The 19,466-nt window shown below is 42.1% G+C and overlaps 1 protein-coding gene and 1 long non-coding RNA gene across 4 annotated transcripts in view; one reads left to right on the top strand and one right to left on the bottom strand.

Annotated features, from left to right (window-relative positions):
• The window catches only part of ACVR1 (activin A receptor type 1), a 141,346-nt gene extending 136,308 nt beyond the window's left edge, over positions 1-5,038 (bottom strand). The window contains exon 1 of one of the 2 annotated variants that reach the window (XM_003266138.3): positions 4,498-5,038. The gene's annotated coding sequence lies outside the window, so the exon portion shown is untranslated. The remainder of the gene's footprint in view (positions 1-4,497) is intronic. The other variant, XM_030796491.1, reaches the window with a different exon arrangement.
• Positions 5,039-5,161: 123 nt separating this feature from the next.
• LOC115830898 overlaps positions 5,162-19,466 on the top strand; it is a 45,008-nt gene continuing 30,703 nt past the window's right edge. Inside the window, exon 1 of one of the 2 annotated variants that reach the window (XR_004026435.1) lies at positions 5,162-5,427. This is a non-coding gene — a long non-coding RNA (uncharacterized LOC115830898). Of the gene's footprint in view, positions 5,440-19,466 lie in introns of both variants that reach the window. The other variant, XR_004026433.1, reaches the window with a different exon arrangement.

Raw genomic sequence — 19,466 nt, 5'->3', positions numbered from 1 at the left:
AGTGGAATGTTGGTCAGAGAGTGAAACCCAAAAATCAAACAACTGAATAGCAGTGGCTCTGGAAAACAAAGTTCTGATGGATCACATAAGAGCCTTTATACATATAAACAATCTCACATTTCCAGAACTGCCTAGAAGAGCACAGGAATAGTATTCGAATGTGTGGTCAGTTTGAATATTAGGGGCAGAGGGTGTATTTGTGTTAACTCAGAAAAGGAAGCTGCCGAATCTCTTATTAGTTAATTTTGAGAGTGTGAGTTCAAACAAAACTACCTCCCATCTGAACCAAAGGCTGTGATGTGCCAACCACACCAAATTGATGAGGCTCTTTCAAAAGGAGTCTTTCATTTGAATGTCCTTCCAACAGACAAATCCTAGTTTAGAACTTCTGATTCTTAAACTTAACATGGCAAGCAAGAGCATTCTATGGCCAACTGCTAAAAATGAGGAGGTAAATCTTCCATTTGGTTCTTCTGAGAGCTGGAATTGGCCACAGAAAGAAACACCAAGTTTTCACTCCAAAAGATCAAAGAAGGCATTTTGTACCAGGAAACCCAATTCCAAATCCTCATTTCCAGGAATAAAGCCACAGTGCCCAATGCTTGCTTGGGAAAATAAAACAGGAGATTCTGCAGATTCCAATTAAAATTTCTAATGGCTTTATTTCCCAGCCTCACCAGTTTAATGTTGTTAACATTTCATCCAGGCCCTGCTTTAACTTAAATACTGCTTCCAACTCTGAATGGTCACACCTCACTACTGGGTAAAAAGGAAAGTGTCTTAACACTTCATGACAGTATTCTTTGCCCCATCCCAAGTGCTATATATATAAGACAAGGTGATGCTGAAAAGTGCTAGCTTCAGCCCAGCCTGTGTCTCCCATAACTACAGCCAGGTGAAACCTCACTGCAGCCCACGCTATTGAGTTGCAATATTGGAAAGGAGAGTAGAAGCAGGAGAAAATAGGGGAGGAGGGGGACATACCTCAACCTTATTCAAATATAACAAACAATGAGCTTGCTTTACAATTATTTCCTGGGGTCTTATCGATCAGCCAATAGTTATTGTGTGCCTACTGCAAACAAGGCACCAAGCTAAATCTATAGTCAGCATACTGCAGTAAAATATTCCCTAAGTAATCATTATGTTAATGGTTATGTGTTTTTCTTTATCATTTTACAAAAAATGTATCGTGTATGTAGGTTATAAAGTCTAAAAATAAAATCAGCACCTATGAACCCATCACCCAATCCAAAAACCAGAACATCACCAACACTGTATCATCTACCTACTTCCTCCATTTTTATTCCAGGTCCCTGCAACATACACACACTCCACATAATCATTATTCTGAAGTTGGGGTTTCGGTGCAAGTACAAACGCATATTTATGACTACCTCCTATTCCTAACAAGTGAGTTGGCTTTCCAAATATGGTAGTAATACATAATTTCCTCTTTAAAAATTGATGTCTTTAGGTTCTTTTCTTTAAGTGAATCGTTGCTTTAAAGAAAAATATTGGGCCGGGCGCGGTGGCTCACGCCTGTAATCCCAACACTTTGGGAGGCCGAGGCGGGTGGATCACGAGGTCAGGAGATCGAGACCATCCTGGCTAACAGGTGAAACCCCGTCTCTACTAAAAATACAGAAAAATTAGCCGGGCGTAGTGGCGGGCGCCTGTAGTCCCAGCTACTTGGGAGGCTGAGGCAGGAGAATGGCGTGAACCTGGGAGGCGGAGCTTGCAGTGAGCCGAGATTGCGCCACTGCACTCCAGCCTGGGCGACAGAGCGAGACTCCGTCTCAAAAAAAAAAAAAAAAAAAAAAAAAATATTAATAGAGTAAGTGGGACTCAGCCATGGTAAACTCAGGAAGACAGCGTGCGAGTGAATGAAGTTTGACAATAACTGGCAAAAGTGGCCAAGAACATGAATTCTGAAGTCCTGCAGACCTCTGGTTCAAATCTCCATTCTACCACTGAAATTTGCCAAGCCTCAATTTCTTATTGTAGAAAGGTAAAATAATAACAAGACATATGGTGTTTGTGGAAATGTCATGAAAAAGCACCTGTAAAGAGCTGAGCTCAGTGCCTAGCACATATCCAGCACCCCTAAACTATCCTGTCATTAAAGCCACCCAAACATATCAAAGAGTTTTGCCACCATCAGTGGTTTGCTTCTCCAGAATTCCTACTGAGTTGGGCATGAGATCGCTTCACATAAAAATAAATCAAGATGCAGGGATCCAACAGCAGAACAAGCCACAGACGACAGCTCCCAGTCCCAGCATTGATTCCATCTTCACCTGATGACCTTGAAGAACAGGATCATTTTTCAAATCCATTTCTGTCCTGTCCCACCTCCCTCAGAAGACTGGACTACTCAATCTAAGCCTGAGAATTACCTAGAAGCCTATCATGACCATCATGGGACTAGTTCAGCCCAATCTACAGCAAGATAGAGGCATAACCTCTATCTCCTGACTCAATCTCTGTTGAGGAAGAAAATCTGGCAAATCACTACTTTGAAAAAAATTCATTACAATTCTATTAATCAAATTAAGTTCCTCACTTCAGAAATTAATACATTGCATTCCTGAATATGGCATCTTTACTCTGAATCCTTAATATTCCTTTAAATTCCTCACAGATAACAACAAACTTGCTTGGATTCAAATCATCACTCTCTTCCAAGGTACAAAAGTTGTAAGACTACTATCTAAATCAAGTTTTATTTAAAACCACCCTCTCCATTTCAAGTAAAACTCAACAACACAGCTGGAAAGGGAGGGCATGAACTCAATCTATAATCATCCCAATCCTTAGTCTCTGTCACCTATCCAGAATTTATCTATCCATCATTCACCACCTGTGAGTACCTGCATAAGGGGTAATCGTAGAAATGCTATTATCCAACACCCAGTTACATCAACTTAAGGCCAACATTTCAGCTTCAAAAGAATTCCATTTTTTAAAATTCCAAGACAGAAAATAAAAACAAGTGAATCATAAAATAAGTGATCGAGGTCCCATCCAGGCATAAGATAACCTCCTGACCCCTATGTCCCCATCAGTGAAATGGATTAGGCCCATATTTCAAACTTAAGCAGTCTGCACACTATGAAGCTGCATGGTGAGGCCGATGTCTGAGGTCAGCACAAGTCTAGTGTCTGCTGGCTGCGGAAGCCTGGGCCCCTGGCCAGCAACCCACCTCCAGAGACAAGTGCCAGGACATACTATAGTGTTTCCATTTAAGGCCCGCCACTTGGATCAGCCCATCTCTGAAATTTCTTAACACCACCTTTCCAGGAAGAATTTTTTTGGGGAAAAGGGAGGTGGTGTCTATTTTTTGCCACCGCCTTCCCTTGGGCTGTCAGAGCAATCTGCATCTCTGGGACAGGATTCTTTAAAACCACTGGGTTATGTCTCAATTCATGGGCCTCTTTTCAAAAATATGTAAAAACATGTATGGAACGGGCCCCTTTGCCCATCATCTAACTCTTACCATACATCCCTCAAAAAAGAAAGAAAAGCCCAATAAAATTGACAAGTCCATTGTATTACCTTGCTGCCTCTCCCCAAAAGCCAAATTCATGACAACTTTTTAACCAAGACTTTTCTTCTGTTACTAAGTGGAACGTTCTCTTCTCTAAGTAGCTTTTCTCCCATGCAAGCAGCGTTCAAATCTCCAGGGGAAACGAGGAGTGGGGAGGGGGTGGGAGACTATCTGGCACAAACTGGACAGAGCCGAGCCAGTCTAGAACCTGACGGAAGTTATTGAATCCAGCGGCCCCAGAGGCCCACATCTCTTCTTAGTGCGCCCGAGGTTCTAGCCTCACTGTTTTGGTTACAGTGTTGAAGGAAGGGTTTTAAACTTGGCAAAGTACCGTGCAACATCTGTAACCACATTTGCCTTCTGGGGATCGGAAGATGAATCCCACATTCCTGGCTTTGAAGCTTTTTGAAACTGCAGCTAGGAAGAACCGAGGGAGGGAGGGAGTTGAGCAGAGTTTATTGGCTGTCTCTCCAGCAGAAAATTCCTCTTGGAAGAGATGGATATTTTGAGGGTGGGGGAAATTCGCCTATCTATCTCCTTACTCTCTACCAAGCTCAGCTAGGAAGGTGAGCCCCGTGGCCCCGCGGCCAGATCGATTTACAAGTCAGAGTCGCACACCCTGAAGGAGTTCACAACACACACACACACACACACACACACGCACGCACACACACCCCAATGCAAACCTGAGACCCCCGCTCCACGCCTCTGCCCCCCCACCCCCTATATCCCACCAGCAGTTCAGGCCCAAAGCAAGACAGTTTTGTTCCGCGGCTGCTTCCCCCACGGAGAGGGGATCAAGCTTGGGGGAGAAAGGAATGAAAGCGAGGGGGAGGCACCGCAGACGCCCACCCTGCCACCCCCGATCCCTGCCTCTTCTCCCGCTAGGCTACCTCCTCCCTCAGTCCTCCCGGCTCCAGCAGGCGCGGCCGGCGACCTGCGCTCACCTCGGGTCCCGCGGCGGCCGGGGGCTGAGCCGGGGGAGGCGGAGTGCGAGGCAGCCGGGCGCTGCAGGTCGGCGCGGCGCGGCGCGGAGCGGGGCGGGGCGGGGCGGTGCAGCCGGCGAGGGAGCCCGGAACTCTGCGGGGCCGGGAGCCGGGGGCCGAGGGCCGGCCCCGAGCGGCGGCAGCTGCGGCGGCTGCAGCGGAGCGGTGCGTGGGGCCGGGGGCTTCCCAGCCCTGGGGCCGGCGCGGCTGGCCGAGGAGCAGGCTGGCAGCGGCAGCGGCGGCAGCGGCAGCCACCCGGGGGAAAGAGCCGGGGGAGGGCGGGGAGGCGGGGTGAAGAGGAGGAGGAAGGGGAGGAGGGCGGGCAGAATAAACTTCCCGAGGCGCAGAGGCTCGGGCTGGGAGCACGGCCGCGGGCGGGGCGGGCGGACCAGCTGGGCTTGCCCCCGGGGGCGGCGGGGGAGACCGTCACAGAGAGTAGAAAAGTTCCCCCAGCGCCGAGGGGGAGGCTGCGGCGGCGGCGGCGGTGGCGGCTGCAAAGAGCAGGAGCCGGAGCGGGAGGAGCGGGAGGAGGAGGAGGAGGAAGTGGCTGCGGAGCGCTCGGCCAATGAGTGTTTGGAGCTGTGATTAACCAGGCAGCAACACATCATTTCCTCCCGGCGCGGATCCAGGGAGCCGGGAGGGGAGAGAGGAGGCGGCGGGGCGGAGCCGTCCCCGCGCCCCCTGCAGGCGCCCGGCCGAGGGCGAGCCCGCCGAGCCCCGCCGAGCCTGACCGCACCGCCCCCGGCGCGCCTGGCGCTGTCTAGCCGGTCGCTCGGCCCGCCGGGTGGAAGCTACGAGCCCGCCGCCAACGGGGCTCCTCGGAGGCGGCGGGGCAGGCCCGAGCTGGGCTCCTGTGGCCGGGGTGGGAGGAGAAGAGGCCGCGCGGCACGGGTGAGTGCCCAGGTAGGCGCGGGCGGGGCCGTCTGGACAGCTCCCGAGGGCGCGCGGGGCAGGCGGGCGGACGGGCGGGCATCCTGGGCCCAGGGACTGTGGGCGGCCACCTACTCGAGCCTTGCATGTGAGACTTGGGCTGGATTCTCAGAGAGAACCCTTGCATTCTCATCCAGGCCATCTCTGACCTGCCTTCAGATCCCCTTCCACTTTGCTCATTTCCTTGCAAGGTCTAGGGTTATGCAAGAGCTTGCCGTGTTCGCCGTTGGCTTCCTTAGTAACAGAAATAAGCATGGAGGGGCTTCCGCAGTGATGTAGCCCTGTCCTAGGCGCCATGGGAGCTTACAGTGGAAAGGCAGGAACATTCTCCGCTGCAGAGAAGTCTGATAACCCCGGTCCTTAGATACACAAAAACACCCCAGTGTGCTAATATTACCCAGAGCATCAAAAAGGCATGCAAGAATCAAATTTTGCATGGTTCCTGCTGAGTGTAAAGGAAAGCACTAAGCCATTTTCTCTGCCCTCTAGAAGCTTATAATGTACGGTCCTATCACAAAGCAGAATAAAAACATGAAACCTATAAATGGGAATGCCATAAAGTATTTTTATCTCTACAGGTTCATTCAGGCAGAGGGCATTTATTGGGTGACTGCAGTACTGCAAAAGGTTGCAAAGGAAATGGAAGATCTGGTCCCTGCAGGTTGGGAGTTTACAATCTAATTAGAAACACAAGGCATATATACGTGAAAAAACTAGAATCCCCAGCTGTAAGCAAAAGGATGGTGTAGGTGGGAGCATTTTTTTCATAAAGAGGAGAGCTTTGTACCTGTATGACTGGTGAGGATCAGGAGAGGCAAGTTCAGTACCAATCAAGGCAAGAGCACCTATATGTATCCCTGCTCTATCGAATGATATAACAGGGCCCTCATTGTCACTTGGCTGAAGTGTCAGCTCTGCCACTTACAAACTGTTTTGACCTGGGGCACATTTTTAACCTAAGAAGGGAATGAAGGTTGTCTCATGAGGTGGTTGTGCAGTTCAAATGAGATTACAAACGTGAAAACTTGTGAAGCTCAATCATGTACATTCATGGAGTCCTCATTGTACAAACTGGCCCCTTCTTGGTAACCTTTAGAGTTCCCTCCTAGGCTGTAAGCTGCAAGAGGGCAGGGACCAAGTCTGGCTGTATTCATCATATATCACAATGTCTAGCAGAAGGGTTCATGTGGGTGTTCAATAAAGTTTTGCTGAGTAGGTATATAAATGAATTAATGAATCCTGTTATGCTTTGAACAGTTCCTATTATTTGTTCCTTAAGCAGTTCCTTCAATAGTAGTCTTATTGTATGGCTGGCTCAGTGAAAAACCCTCTAACTCAACCTCCTGTGACTAACTAGTGTGCCAGGAGACTGGGAGAATTCTGGATGGTACTGTCAGAGGCATTCGAACCAGAGAAACTCCATTTTGAATGAGGGCTAGGAAAATGAGGCTGAGACTGGCTGGGCTGCATTCTCGGAAAGTTAGGCTTTCCTAGCCTCTAGATGTTTACAGCTAAGGGAACAAATTAATAGTGTTTACTAAACAAACCCAGACTTAGGCGTGTCCAGATATCGCGATACCTGGAGAACAAAGGCATTCCTAATTTTGCTTTAAAGATAACATTGATTCTTGCAAAATACAGTAATTTATTTATTTATCACAAACTCTTGTAGCAGAGCACATCTCCCTATGTATACAAGTGATGTACCTAGCATGGAATCGTTCCTCCTCTTACTTTCGGCAACATCCTACTTTGTCTATGGAGTAGGTGTCTTTTCACCACTTTACTTTCTTAATAAACTGGCTTTTACTTTACACTGCGGACTCGCCCTGAATTCTTTCTTGCGTGAGATCCAAGAACCCTCTCTTGGGGTCTGGATCAGGACCCCTGCCCTAAAACATATTCCTGGCAACCACAGAAGGGACTTTAGTGCAGAAACCCTGACCCAACGGCTACCTTTGGGTAAGTGTTAGGGTCCTATAACAGTACTTGTGGCCTTTTAACATAAAGTGTGTGTGTGTGTGTGTGTGTGTGTGTGTGTAAAGCAAGAGGCAAAAGGCTCCTCCACTCCTCCACCAGGATACAGCCTTCCACACAAGCCCTGTGCACACAAGGATACAGCCCTTTGGCTTGGACACCTTAATCCGGGATTTCTCAACCTTAGCACTATTGACATTTTCGGCTGGGTAATTGTTGTGAATGCTGTCCTGTGCATTGTAAGATGTTTGGCAGCATCCTTGACCTCCACTCACTAACTGCCAGAACACCCTCCCGCCACAGTTGTGACAACCAAAAATGTCTCCAGACAGTGCCAAATATCTCCTGGGAGGGGGTGCCAAACTACTTCCTGTTGAGAACCACAACCTTACTCTAAGATCTGATTCACTGATTGAACTCTGGTGGAAAATCACACCAGTAAAGTTACTTGGAGGAAATATATCTTCTGTTATTCTAAGATTTTCAGATCTCCTCAATCATATGTTTCAAGGAGCACGACTCTTGCTAATTAATTGCCTGCTGCATTGTGAATTGGCATCTCTTCTGTTTTCTGCATATCCTCCTCCTTTACGCCCAGATCAACATGTTCATTTCTAAAAGTCAACAGCTTTCAAAAACTACTAGGAAACAGGGTCTTGAGCAACCTAAGAGTCCTGTATGATATTTTTCTATAAAATTGGGGGAATTTATTTTATAAATAAATAAATTATAAATAAAAAAATTATAAATTTATAAATAAATAAAAACAGCTTCTCTGTTACAGTATGTTAAGCTTTTAGACTTGCAAACAATAACCACATCCTCTTTGTACTGAGATTGTAAGTGATACAATAAGTATATAAGTCATAATTTTTAAAAATTATTTAACCACACTGAGTACTTTTCTTTCATCTTGGAACCATTTCTTTTTGGTTTCAGAGAGAGGTTTTATTTCATAATGGGATAAAAGAACATGTTTTCTTAGCTAGGTGCAGTGGCTCAGGCCTGTAATCCCAGCACTTTGGGAGGCCAAGGCAGGTGGATCACTTGAGGTCAGGAGTTCAAGACCAGCCTGGCCAACATGGTGAAACCTTGTCTCTACTAAAAATACAAAAATTAGCCAGGCGTAGTGGCACGTGCCTGTAATCCCAGCTACTCGGGAGGCTGAGGCCGGAGAATCGTTTGAACCCAGGAGGCAGAGGTTGCAGTAAGCCAAGATGGGGCCACTGCACTCCAACCTGGGCGACAGAGTGAGACTGTCTCCAAAAAAAAAAAAAAAAAGCATGTTTTTCTTAAAATCAATAAAGCAAAAATCAGCTTAATTATCAACTTCCAGGAGCAAATTCTTCAGAATATTGGTGAGATATTTGACAGCTGGTGATAATTCATGAAAATCCTAATGGATTGATGTGCTGTTCAACTAATAAATGCTTCTTGAAGAAAAATAAAGATTAATAGTGGAAGGAAGGAACAAACAAATCCAGATAAGTCTGTTCACTAAGTAATGGACATGTAGAACCAAAAAAAAAAAAAAAAAAATCCCTGCCTATAGAAGACAATAGTACCAGGTTTGTGATGTGAACAGACACTTTTGTTCAGCAAACAATATCATCCGTCTCATTAAATAAGGTTATTTGAAGCATAGGTTTTATAGTTTTGTTTTTATTTAGCTTTAGTTTCATAGTTGTATAATGGTTACAATATATGCAGATGCATTTATACGGGTAGGCATCCACACAGCCTAGAAAAACGGCAAAGGTTGAGGGTTGAATGTGGTATATGGTAAAATAATTTTCCAATTTCTGTTTTGTTAGACTAGAATAATGACATATACTCCTAGGAGGTCTCCAGGTTCTCTATGAATTCTTGAAATTTGTGCTTTTGCGTCAATCACAATGTTTTTACAACAATATATTAAAGAAATTAATACTGTGTATATTGTGGATCATATGAGTGTCTACCGTGCAACAATGACCCCATTGTCTTTTTTGCTATGTACCTAAAAGGACATGCACCTTATTTAAATGATGTTTTAATAAAAATAAGGCATTACTGAAGGTTCATGGTCTTTTTTTTAAAAAAAGGTACATACATTTTAAAGCTGTATATATCACTCAAGTGTGAGAAATACTAGCCCAGATGCATCATAACTGTTCTTGGAAAATAATGAATTAAAAGGCCTTGAGATCTTAAATTTAGTCTTAATCCTGAGGCCCTAAGAAACCAATATTATATTCTAAAGATCTAAGCAACTCGATGAAAATAGTAGGGGGTGGAAGAGAAAATCGGAAGCAGAAAAGATCACTAAAAGTCGTGTCTGGCTTGGCACCCTTTTTCTCAAAAGGTAAACATTTAAACCAGTTAGGACAGACATTTGTTTATCTTCCAAGTTAAACTTTCCCAGGTGTATCAATGACTCATTAATTGTGCATTTCATATAAGAGTTCACTGGCCACCTAGCATATTCAGGGAACCGTGAGAGTTATACACAGAGTCCTCAAGCTGCCTATAGTTGAAATGGGATGTCAATGCAGTCACTCCTGGCATAGGAGGCTACATACAAACCACTGTGTGACTATGGGCCAACAGTGTGCTATAAGAGGCATTACAAAATTATGCCGATTATTTATTGAATGGTATTGAGGCACTTGGAAAAAAAATCTGTTAGTGCCTCCCCTCAAACCATTCCTGAAAATATTTCCAAAAGGAATAAAAAGTTAAATATATATACATATATTTAATCATAAAATTAACTCAAAGCAAATGTAGGTAAATATTTATCTTTAGATGGGAAAAGAACTTTCTAAATAAAAGCCATGGAAGAAATAAAGGTTGATTTGCTTGACTACAGGAAAATATTTCCCTAACATTTTGATTTTTGTCCAAAATGTTCCCTAAAAATTTCTAAGGAACAATTAAACAAAAGAAGGTATTTTCTGGGTTTTTTTGGGTTTTGTTGTTTGTTTGTTTGTTTGTTTTTGAGGTGGAGTCTCACTCTGTCAACCAGGCTGGAGTGCAGTGGCGCGATCTCAGCTCACTGCAAGCTCCACCTCCCGGGTTCACGCCATTCTCCTGCCTCAGCCTCCCGAGTAGCTGGGACTACAGGCGTCCGCCACCACGCCCCACTAATTTTTTGTATTTTCAGTAGAGACAGGGTTTCACTGCGTTAGCCAGGATGGTCTCAATCTCCTGACCTCGTGATCCACCCACCTCAGCCTCCCAAAGTACTGGGATTACAGGCATGAGCCACTGCACCCGGCCTTTTCTTTGTGTTTTCAGCAAATGCTCAAAGAGTTAAAATCTTTAATTATGAAAAACTTCAAATAAACAAAATGTACTATCTAATAGAGCGTTAAGCAAATAGTATGACTAGACAAGGAAAATTTAAATTATTACATATGAGATTTAGTAAAAAAGTTTACCGTCTCTAAAATTCTAAGGAAAGATAATACATACAAACAAAACTGAGATAAAATATTTAATATAATTATTTCACACAATTTGTCAGCAATTAAACTATTCTCTATTGGTAAAATTGACTTTATAAAGGACATAGTTGCTATGGAGAATGTAAACTGGAAAACAATTTCTGGAAGATAATTAGGTGATATGTATCAAATATGTTAAAAGATTTATACCCTTGGACATTTTAATCCCATTTCAGAAATTTATGCCATGAAAATAATTATTAATTGCACAAAAATTTGTGTAAAAGAATAATTCCTATCTAATAACTTCTGAAATTCCAACAATAAAGCCTAAGTTGAAAAAAAATAGAAGACAAAGGTAATATTCCAATTCCATAACCCTTATAAGCACATTCATCCATCAAATGTATACACAAAGAAAAAAGACTAGAAGGAAATATTCCAGGATGTGCAATACTTACATGAATTATGACTGACTTTTATTTTCTTCTTTACACATCTGTGTGTTCCAATTTTTCTATAACGTACTACTTTTATAAGCAGAAATAAAAAACATAATAAAAATAGAAATGCACATATTTTTAAAGGGTCTGACAATCATGGGACAAGACCTAACTAGTGAGGAATGCATATGGATTTTTATTTGTGAAGTGGGAGGTGCGGTGCTGTGAATGGAATTCAAATTTGACATTTTTGTTCTCTGGTAGTAGGTCCATCTCTTTCAGAAGAAATTTTTTCAAAGAACTCATAGAGCTTTGACTTGCCTCTTTTGCCTGCATCTCAGGCTCTTTTTGACAACCTCCTTGTAGCCTCGAGGGACAGATGCCCATCGGGACTGTCCATGGTCTTGCTCACATTCTGAAGCTCTTTGAGTTTCTAATTTACTTAACTACTGTTAATTTAGCTACATTGTTGAGATGTGGATTTTAAAAGCTAGTCCCATGGCGGGAAGATCAAATTAATTTCTTCCTCAAATTAAACAAATGCATTTCAAATATAACTGTGTGGCTCTTGGTAGAACGCAGCACTACAGTGGCTTTTCAGTTTTAGGAAGCATTCTTTTTCCTGATGGGTCCTCTGAGCAATGGCATCATGAAGACATTTTCATGGATAAGGAATCAGATTAATTTTCTAAGTCCTAATGTAGCCCCATTCTACCAATATCTAAAATCCAAAGGCTTCCTTTTTATTAACCTACTTTTGTTCCGTGAAACTCCAGAGAGCAACTGCTAAGGTTAATTACATATATGTAGTGGAGAATTAGCTGTGTGAACCTAGGCAAGTAACTTCAGATTTCAGAGCCTAGTTTTTCCTCAGGTGTAGAGTGAGGGGTGGGTTGCACCTTGGAGGTCTCTGCATTTTGAAATTCCTCAAGTTAAGTTGGAATTCCTAAGAAGTTAATTGTTTGACGTTGGTGATACTGCATTTGACGTTTCTGAGGAAGAAGAGCTTAAGATTTCTAGGAACTTACTGAAGACCAGTGTTACTAGAGTGAAGTGAGCATGTGGTGAAATGGCCGTGGAGGAGGATGAGGTAGCCTAGCCAAATTATGTAGGTCTCACAAGTCACCATCAAGGGAAGTGATTAAAAGGGTTTAAGTGAGCCAGGTGCGGTGGCTCACGCCTGTAATTCCAGCACTTTGGGAGGCTGAGGCGGGCGGATCACCTGAGGTTGGTAGTTCAAGACCAGCCTGACCAACATGGAGAAACCCCGTCTCGACTAAAAATACAAAATTAGCAGGGCGTGGTGGTGCATGCCTGTAATCCCAGCTACTTGGGAGGCTGAGGCAGGAGGATTGCCTGAATCCAGGAGGTGGAGGTTGTGGTGAGCCGAGATCACGCCATTGCACTCCAGCCTGAGCAGCAAAAGCAAAACTCTGTCTCAAAAAAAAAAAAAAAAAAGAAGGGTTTAAGCAAGGAAGTGAGTGAAAAATTTGCTTTACATCACTTATCACTGTACCCAATACATCCGTATGTCTCTGTTAATCATGTTTTTTCCTAATAATTATTTTACTGTTTAAAAAAAGAAAGGCTGGGTGTGGTGGCTCTCACTTGTAATCCCAGCAGTTAGGGAGGCCAGTTTGGGCAGACCGCCTGAGGTCAGGAGTTCAAGAACAGCCTGGCCAACATGGCAAAACCCCATCTCTACTAAAAACACAAAAAATTAGCCAGGCATAGTGGTGGGCTCCTGTAATCCCAGCTACTTGGGAGGCTGAGGCAGGAGAATTGTTTGAACCTAGGAGGTGGAGGTTGCAGTGAGCCAAGATCGCACCATTGCACTCCAGCCTGGGCGATAGAGCAAGACTCTGTCTCAAAAAGAAAAAAAGAAAGAAGAAAGAGAGGGAGAGAGAGAGAGAGAGAGGGAGGGAGGGAGGAAAAGAAAAAAGAAAAGAAAAGAAAGAAATGCAAGTATGCCGGTGCAGTGGCAGATGCCTCTAATTCCAGCACTTTGGGAGGCTGAGACAGGAGGATTGCTTGAGCCCAGGGCTTGGGCAACATGGCAAAATCCCATATCTACAAAAAATACAAAAACTAGACAGGTGCGGTGGTACGGGCCTGTAGTCCCAGCTACTCGGGAGGCTGAGGTGGGAGGATCGCTTGAGCCCTGGAGGTCAAGGCTGCAGTGAGCCAAGATCGTGTCATTGCACTCCAGCCTGGGCAACAGAGTGAGACCCTTTCTCCAAAAGAAAAAGAGAAAAGAAAATACCCAAGTACAAAAGGATATATTGGATTCAGAGTCCAGAGAGCTAACTATTACGCCATGGAGCCCACAAAAGGATATATTGTATAGTGAAAAATAAATTCCAGAACCGCCATCGTTTCCCAACTACTCATTTCCCTCTCAATAATGTCAGCTTCCATGTATCCTTAAAGAGATGTTCTAGACATATGAAAGTACACATGTATTCTCTTTTGTCCTAACACAGATGGTAACATGCTATCCACACTCTTCTATCCTTTGCTTTCTTTTTAAAATTAACCTAAAAGTTTATCTTGAAGACTAGTAGTTCTCCATTGATAAACAGTCTTCATCATTTCAACACAGTTGTTACATCCAAGTGTGTACTGTTGTTATAGTGCCACCTCCCTCAAGGAAGCACAGAACTCTAGACTTGGAAGTGACAGAAGATCTTACTTAGTCCCAGCCTGCCTTTTACACGGAAAAAGTTTGTCCCTGAAAATCCATGTGACTCTTCAGGTTCCATAGCTAGTTAAGGCAAGGCGGGAACCAGAACTTGGTTCTTCTGTGATTATGAAGTTATACATGTTGTAATAAAAAATACTTTTTTGTTGTTTTAGAAACAGAATCTCGCTCTGTAGCCCAGACTGGAGTGCAGTGGCGCTATCATAGCTCACTGTAGCTGTGAACCCCTAACCTCAAGTTATCCTCCCAATTCAGCCTCCCAAAGCCCTGGGATCACAGGCAAGAGCCACTGTGCCTGGGCTAAAAATACTTTTTAAATGGTATGCCTGGTAAGATTTAATTTTTGTTCTTTAAACAACCATATATGATGCACACAAATGAGCTTGCAGGGCTATTTGCCAAGATGCTGACAGTGGTAATCTTGGGATGATGGCAGTGCTGGTGATCTTATACTTTTTTGGTTGTTTTTCTTTTTTTGACGGAGTCTCACCCTTGTGCCCAGGCTGGAACGCAGTGGCACGATCTTAGCTCACTGCAACCTTCACTTCCTGGGTTGAAGCAATTCTCCTGCCTTAGCCTCCTGAGTAGCTGGGATTACAGGCATGCACCACAATGCCCGGCTAATATTTTTTTTTTGGTAGAGATGGGGTTTCACCATGTTGGCCAGGCTGGTCTCAAACTCCTGACCTCAAGTGATCAGCCCGCCTCAACCTCCCAAAGTGCTGATATTACAGATGTGAGCCACCACTCTCAGCCTCTTTTTTGGGTTTTGATAGCAACTTTATTGGGATATAATATACATATACATACCATAAAATTCACCCATTTAAAAGTGTACAGTTCAATGGTTTTTCACATATCAAATAGTTGTACAACCATCACTGCAGTCAATTTTAAAACATTTCCATTACCCCAAAAAGAATCCCTGCAGCCATTAGCAGTTTCTCAACGTATTTATACATTTTTTCTCCAGTTTAATTTTTTTATTTGTATAAATTTATTGGGTACAAGTGCAATTTTGTTACATGGATATATTGAGTAGTCATATATTTTTATTCATATCTTGTATTTCCTAAAAGTCTTGCAATAATTATTACATTTATAACAAAAATAAACATCTGTTACAAATAAAGTTAATGCAACATATACTATAAAAAATAAACAAAGGCTGTGCACAGAGGTTCATTCCTGTAATCCCAACACTTTGGGAGGCTGAAGAGGAAGGACTATCCTGTAATCCCAACATTTTCAGAGGCTGAAGAGGGAGGACTATTTCAGGTCAGGAGTTCAAGACCAGCCTGGGCAATATAGTGAGACCCCTATATCTTCGAAAAAAGAAGAAGAAAATTAGCCAGGTATGGTGGCACATACCTGTAGTCTCAGCTACACAGGGGGCTGAGAGGCTGAGGCAGGAGGATTGCTTGAGCCCAAGAGTTCAAGGCTGCAGTGAGCCAAAATCGTGCCACTAGACACCAGTCTGAGCAACAGCAACAGGGTGGGACCCTGTCTCAAAAAAAAAAAAAAAAGAGAAAAGTATTTCAATGAAGGTAAAACTGATTTTACTGTCCAATGTAAATAGATATAATATTTTAGATAAATTTATCTTGCTTTTTTCATTATTCATATGTTATATATAAATATAAATACACATGGTTTTCTCTGACTCTTCTAGTTTTATTGTGAGCATTGTCCCAGATCATTAGATAGTCTATGAGAGTATGATGGTGATGAGGAATCTCATTATTTCCTTAGGATAGATTCTTTTTTTTTGAGACAGAATCTTGCTCTGTCGCCCAGGCTGGAGTGCAGTGGCACGATCTTGGCTCACTGCAACCTTTGCTTCCCAGGTTCAAGTGATTCTCCTGCCTCAGCCCCCCCAAGTAACTGGGATTACAGGTGCACACCATCATGCCTGGCTAATTTTGTATTTTTAGTAGAGACGGGGTTTCGCCATGTTGGCCAGGCTGGTCTTGAAATCCTGACCTCAAGTGATCCACCCGCCTTGGCCTCCCAAAGTGCTGGGATGACAGGCGTGAGCCACCGCACCCAGCAGGATAGATTCTTAAAAGTAGGAATCCAGATGATATTTCCAATTGTCCAGTAATAGGAACTCTCTCCAGTGGCTTGTCCATCTTACCACATCATCTTTGTCACCACACCTTCTATTATCGTTGCCAGTTTAGAAATTTTAAAAGTTAGCTACTTCAATCTGAATATTTGATTGCTAATGAGATTGTAACTTGTTCATAAATATATGTTAGCTGTTTATTTTTCTAATTTTCCTTTTCATTAAAGCCCTTTGCCTACTGTTCCATTAGCACTTTAGTATTATTTTTATTGAAAATAGTATAAAGAGATTTGGGGTTTTTTCCTGCTGAGGAATGACCAGGTAGAAATTCTAATCTGCAAACAACTTTTAAAGATTAACTTAGTTTCCACTTGTTACTTTTCCCATCTTTGCAGTGGGGCTGGCTGCCTTTCTCTTGGGAACTCTTTTCATTCTATTGTACTGAAGGAGTCACCAGTGATGAGGGAGGGAACAGTCTGAAAAGTTTGTTTTATTTTGATAAAATGGTTGTTTGCCAATTTTATTCTAAAGCTCCCAAAATAATATTGTATATACTATCAATAATATAAAAACTGCATTAAGTAATGTTTGATTTTCCTAAGTAACCATAAAAATTGTGTTCAACCAAATTCATCTATCCCTATCAAGGTTAACATCAACACCGAGCAAAATAGTACTAGACTATAAAACGCACCGAATCTTGCTTTACTTTTCTCTTTGACAAACATGAGTTTTAAACTAATGAACAGTCTGAAGTTTGACTATGACTCAGTTCCTCCTAGTGCTCTACCACAGAGTACAAAAGGTTACCAAATCCTCCAGTTTCTAACACAGAAATCCAATTCGGAATGAAGGAAATAAACGTCCCACTCTTTAACAGCTAAAGATGTTACTGATCACATCTAAGAATTTGGAGTTTCAAAATGTGAATTGTGAAAACATTTGAATCTCTTCATAATGGAAAGGACTTGGAAATGGAAAAGAAATACGCATACATGAAGGAAAAAAATTGTTGGTGCCAGTGATTATTCCTAGATAGAAAATGGCCACATAATCTATTTGGTGAAAAAGGAGAAGAAAAAGGCAATTTATTGATCTGGATGAACATGTTCCATACAACCTCTTGTAGAGATGAGATGAGCTTTCAATTGGAAAAGCTTACTCTGTTGCTGCTAAAGGTCAGAAGTTCCCTGTTGGCAAATCAAGTGTGGATTTGTTGGCAAATCAAGTGTTCATCAGAAGTTTTTCTGCAGTGAATTGTCTGCTTCCACTTGATTCTCATTTGGATAGATATTAGGCACCGGTGAAATTTAATAATCATAACACAGTTTACTTAGATACTATTTGATCTTGAAAAGAAAACAAAAATTGCCCTAGATGTTTACAATTATCACTACTCAGCCTTTGAAATAGAATGATTGAATTTTCTATTTTGAAGAGAATTTTGAACTAATTTAATACAGCCCTCAATTTTTTATGTGAATTTGATGACATTAGGGTTTCTGTCTAATGAAGTTTCAAACATAAGCAAAAAGAGAAAAAATAGCATAATGAATGCCATGTATCTATCACCAGGTTGAACAACAATCAATATCAAGCCAGAAGTGATTTACTTGATTTGTCTGTTTCCCACTTTCTTTTTTTTTTGAAAGTATTTTAATGTAAAGTTCAGCCATCATGTGATTCCATCCCAACATCTTTCACTAAGCATCTCTAAAACATATGGACACCTGGGCGCCATGGCTCACACCTGTAATCCCAGAACTTTGGGAGACCAAGATGGGCAGATCCCTTGAGACCAGGAGTTCAAGACCAGCCTGGCCAACATAGCGAAACCCGTCTCTACTAAAAATACAAAAAAATTAGCTGAGTGTGGTGGTGCACACCTGTAGTCCCAGCTACTTGGGAGGCTGAGGCATGAAAATCGCTTATACCCGGGAGGTGAAGGTTGCAGTGAGCCGAGATAGGGCCACTGTGCACTCCAGCCTGGGTGACAGAGCAAGACAGTATCTTAATAAATAAGTAATAAATAAATGAATAAATAAACAAGCATGTAGACATTTTCTTACACAACCATAATGCCATTATCACATCTAATAAAATTAATGATTCTTTGGTATCCTCTAATCTCCAGTTCAGATTCTAATTGCCTGAATATTCTCAGAAAAGTCTTCCATCAAATCAGAATCCAGACAATGACCACTTATTGCATTTATCTGTTTGGCCTTTTAGGTCTCTTTTAACTTTGAGATCAGTTAGTCCTCCCTATTCCCCTAACCCTACCCATTTTTGTTGTTGTTGTTGATGATAATCATGATGGCAATGCCACTGACTTGATGAAACCAGGTCAGGGAACTCCACCTCCATTTTACTTTTTTTTTTTTTTCAATTGCTGAAGAAATAGAGGCTTAAAGTTTGAATGAATTCCTCCAAAAGAGGTAGTTACCCAATGCAGAGTAGAATTCAGGTTTTCTAATTCCATTCTATCATGCTCTTTTCTATAATATATCATATTGCCATGCCATAATTTTACAATATCTATGATTTTAGTGCTATGGTGGTTCAGAATATATTAAACACATTTTAAACTCTCCTTCTTCCATATTTGTTTACATTTACAATTCCTAGTTTTTTCCAAAAGGTAGTCGGGATTTAGAATTTGCAGCTTGCTTTTCCCCAAAGCCTGACCCATTGAAGTTACTCTTTCAATGCTGCTTTCTGAAAATATACCAAAATTGATAGAAAAACTTAAGTTTTCCAAGAACCCAAATAAAAAATCTCAGAGTAAATCAATAAAAAGTATTAGTGCTGTCACTCAGATTTTGTAGCAAGACTAATTAAAGAGTATGCACATACCCATGCACCAAAAATTAAGATTAAGCATTATCAACTTAGAAAAATTCAAAAACAAATGGGAGTTTTCATTGACTTACTGTATTCTATGTTAGTTAAGCAGGGCACATAGTTTTCTGTTGGTGATACAATCATTACATGAAATAAAGTATGGTGTGTGAAATAAAGCCTTTCTGTGTGCCCAGGAAGCACAAAAGTGGAAAGGACACAGAGGCATTGAGGAGAGAGAGCAAATCCTTCCTCATCATTTCTTAAAGTCTCCAGAGAAGACAGGGAGAAGCACAAACTTAAATTCATTTAAATGGTTCTAGCTTTGCCCTTTTGGACTTTAAGAAAATCAACCAACAAATTATTTTTTAAAAAAACAGTTTTAACTAACAACTTTTATTTGCATATGCTCTATTTTTTTTTTTTTTTTTTTGAGTCTGTATTCTGGAATTCTGATTGTTGCTTTCAAACACCATAACTTTCTCACGTAAAAATGAAAAATTCTTGGCCACACTTTTCCCCTCAGTCGTTATAAGGCTGTT

Source organism: Nomascus leucogenys, chromosome 17 (assembly GCF_006542625.1).
Source record: "Nomascus leucogenys isolate Asia chromosome 17, Asia_NLE_v1, whole genome shotgun sequence".
Lineage (NCBI taxonomy): Eukaryota > Metazoa > Chordata > Mammalia > Primates > Hylobatidae > Nomascus > Nomascus leucogenys.
Note: the sequence above shows the minus strand (reverse complement) of the source record. Positions and strands in the feature narration are given on the sequence as shown.